The sequence below is a fragment of the Herpailurus yagouaroundi genome, unplaced genomic scaffold, assembly GCF_014898765.1.
Source record: "Herpailurus yagouaroundi ecotype Mexico unplaced genomic scaffold, PumYag 28, whole genome shotgun sequence".
Classification (NCBI taxonomy): Eukaryota; Metazoa; Chordata; class Mammalia; order Carnivora; family Felidae; genus Herpailurus; species Herpailurus yagouaroundi.
In genome coordinates, this window is record NW_024412376.1 from 74,984,143 (window position 1) to 74,986,807 (window position 2,665).

Genomic DNA, 2,665 nt, shown 5'->3' on the forward strand with positions numbered 1-2,665 from the left:
TAACAACAACAACAACAACAAGCAGCAAATATATGTGTACTTCCTGTGCCGACTGCTTCCTAAGTTCCTACGTCATGTATCTACTTAGTCTCCAAAGTAACTCTTTGAAGAGGCACTGGTATTATCTTCCCTTGAAGGATTTGGAAACCCAAAACCACAAAGATAAAATAACTTCTCCAAGAGCTAATAAAGTAACTTCTTCAAGTAGATTCTCACAGGCCTGATAAGTGAGAAAGGCCTGCTTGAATCCAAATACTCTACTTTTAGGTTCTGTGACTTATACAGATGTTTATGAAAATAGTTTAAAAATTATAGGCAAAGGGGGCTCGTGCTGAAAAGTAAGACCATCTCAAAATTTTAGTCAAAACAAAAAGACGGCTGGCTGAGCTACACCAATAATGTTGGGGTGGGGGAAATGGGGGGGGGGAGAATGGTCAGTTTGTGATTATTTGTTTATTCATCTATGCCAGAAAAGAATGGAAGTCCACTAGGTGCCAGTTCCAGGCACTGGGATATTACATGAATAAGATAAACAAGGACCTTGCTTTCCTAGAACTTACATTCTGGTAGTTAGAGAGACAGTAAAATAAGTAAACAGATAAATTTTAAAAAGTAATTTTGGTTCTTAACAAGTGTGATGAGGAAGTAAAACACTGCAGGCTAGGCAGTGACAAGTGTTAGAGAGGGGGCTGCTTTGGGGGTTTCCCAGTCTTTGTTGGGTGGGGTGTCGTCATATACATTGTAAGATAGTGACATTTCTCGCCTCTACCCATTAGATGCTGATAGCATAACCCTTCCTCCCCAGCTGTGACAAAATTGTATCCAGACATTGCCCAATGTCCCATGAGGGACAAGATCACCTCCAGTCGAGAACCATTGGCTTAAAGGATCGTGGAAGTCTTCTCTGAAGAAGTGATATCTGACCTGAGGCCAAATGACGTGATGGGGCCAGCCATGAGACATCTGGAGAGAGAACATCTGGGATCAAAGCAAAGGGAAGGATAAGGGCAAACGCCCTAAGATGAGAAAAAGGATCAGAGCGAAGCCTGCGGTGGCTGAAGCCTAGTGAGGTGCAGCACGAGTGGTTGGAAAGGGCAGCAGAGAGGCAGCCGAGGGTCCGATCACAGGGGTCCTATAGGCAATTAAATTTTTCTAAGTGTTTTAGTTTATCAGGAAAAAATGAGAGCAAGCAGAATTTTTAAACTCTAAAACAGGCAATTGAAGCAAGTATTTTTCCATTCTTTCTGAAATTCTCAAAAGAGGTTAGCATTTATCACAACTCACACCTACCTGGGATGAAACTAACGATGACCTCAATAGGTTTTATTTCTCCATTCACTACACCAATATTTATTGCATGCCCAATATGTCCCAGACACTAGTTTATGTACTTGGAATACAAGACCCTGCTCTCTTATAGTATAGTATAATGATAAATGACAGATACAATGTAAATTAGTGTATATAGTGTGGGAGAAAACAAGCATTATGTACTAAATAAATAAATAAAGGTAAAAGGGATAGAAATTATGGTGGGGACAGATATAAGTCTGGAAGAATAAAAAATAATAATAAATCCATTATGTTCTTAAGCAAAACGTTAATACACTTCTGGATATTTCCATTTATTCTTTTATTTTTTCTGGACTTTCTGAAAAATCAGATACTTTTGTCTTCCGTCTCCAAGAATGGAACTTCTGAACCGATTGGAAGACACCTCTTCCAATGAACAAAATGTGAACAAGGCTCGATTCTGCACCTGCGGTGAAGCTCAAAACAGCCCAGAAGGAATATCAAATTGTTTGAAAGTCAGCAGTGGATAGGAAAAGACCTTGGAGTCATTTTTGTCTGGGGACCCAAATATATAAATATATCACCACGAGTATGACTGCAAATCAAGATGAATGAGAAACAGCCAAAAATCTGTCAACCAATCATTTATACAAGTAATCTGTATTGTGTGTGATGCCACCCTAGGCTGAGTATAATTTTCCTTTTTCCTTTATCAGTAAAAATTAAACTAAGTTAAAGCTACAAAAACAGTGAACTCAGAGTAAATACACACTCCCTGCAACTCACTTTTATCAAATGACATTTCAAATAGTAAGATGGGAACAAGTTAAAATTTTTCAAAACAAGATACATGTATTAGTTTTCTACGGTTTCTGTCAGAAATTAATACAAACTTGGTGGCTTAAAACAACAGAAGTTTATTCTCTTACAGTTTGGGAAACCAAAAGTCTGACATTAGTTTCACTGGGCCAAAATCAAGGTGTCAGCGAGGTCATACTCCCTCTGGAGGTTCCAGGGAAGAATCTGCCCCTTGCCTTTTATGGCTTCTGGAAGTCCTGGCAATCCTGTGGAATGCTCCATCGCTCCAGGCTCAACCTCAGCCTTCATGTCACCTTCTCTTCTGCATGTCTAATCTCCCTCCAATTCTCTCAGAAGGACATTTCTGATGGCACTTAGGGTCCCCTCAGAAAATTCAGGATAATTTCCTCATCTCAAAATCCTTAACTAATCACATCTACAAAACTATTTTCCATAAAAGTAACATTCATAGGTTCCAGGGCTTAGGACGTAAGTATCCTTCCAGGGCCATTTTTCAGCTTACCACAATGAACCATATTCTCTTACCCACAGGGAAGTGGGGAACCAAATGCAA